Source organism: Pagrus pagrus, assembly GCF_965226575.1.
Source record: "Pagrus pagrus genome assembly, chromosome: 7".
Classification (NCBI taxonomy): Eukaryota; Metazoa; Chordata; class Actinopteri; order Spariformes; family Sparidae; genus Pagrus; species Pagrus pagrus.
The window spans coordinates 17,391,555-17,392,149 of record NC_140191.1 but is presented as its reverse complement, the minus strand read 5'-3'; positions in this window follow the sequence as shown (position 1 = coordinate 17,392,149).

Here is a 595-nt window from a genome sequence, read left to right as displayed (position 1 = left end):
CTTTGTGCATAGTGTGTCATTTAAACTCTGATGGATGGCATGACCTTGTCTTAGATTTTACATAACGCTGGAGGTGCTCTTATCAGTTGAGTCCATACACCTTTTTTAAATAAGGTCATCTCTGGTTAGTGTTGATAAGGTTTCAACAAAAAAAATAATGAGGGCACACCTCAATCTAAATCCACAATGTGTGTACAGAAACTAAATAAGGCGTACTGTTGCCCTGCCCAAGAGCTTATGACCCAATGATCTCCAAATAAATATTGAGTTTTTGTTCATTAGTTTAGGAAGATTCTAATGCAAACTTGAGGGCCAAGTTGTATTTACTTTCTGTCACACTGCATGTGGTTATTCTTGGTTGACACCCAAAACCAACAGAAACCACCCATTTAACCCAACAACTACTTCTACAGAAATGTTGGTGTAATAACATTTTATTGGTCTGTTCCATGGGATTATCCAGCCATTTTGGAAGCGTGACAAGTTTGTACATCTGACACATTTTGTTTACAGAATGACCTGTGTTCATTTTGGCAGTATTATGTGTGCATTGAGTAGGGCTTACTTGCTAACACTGATGCACAATGGGTGGTGT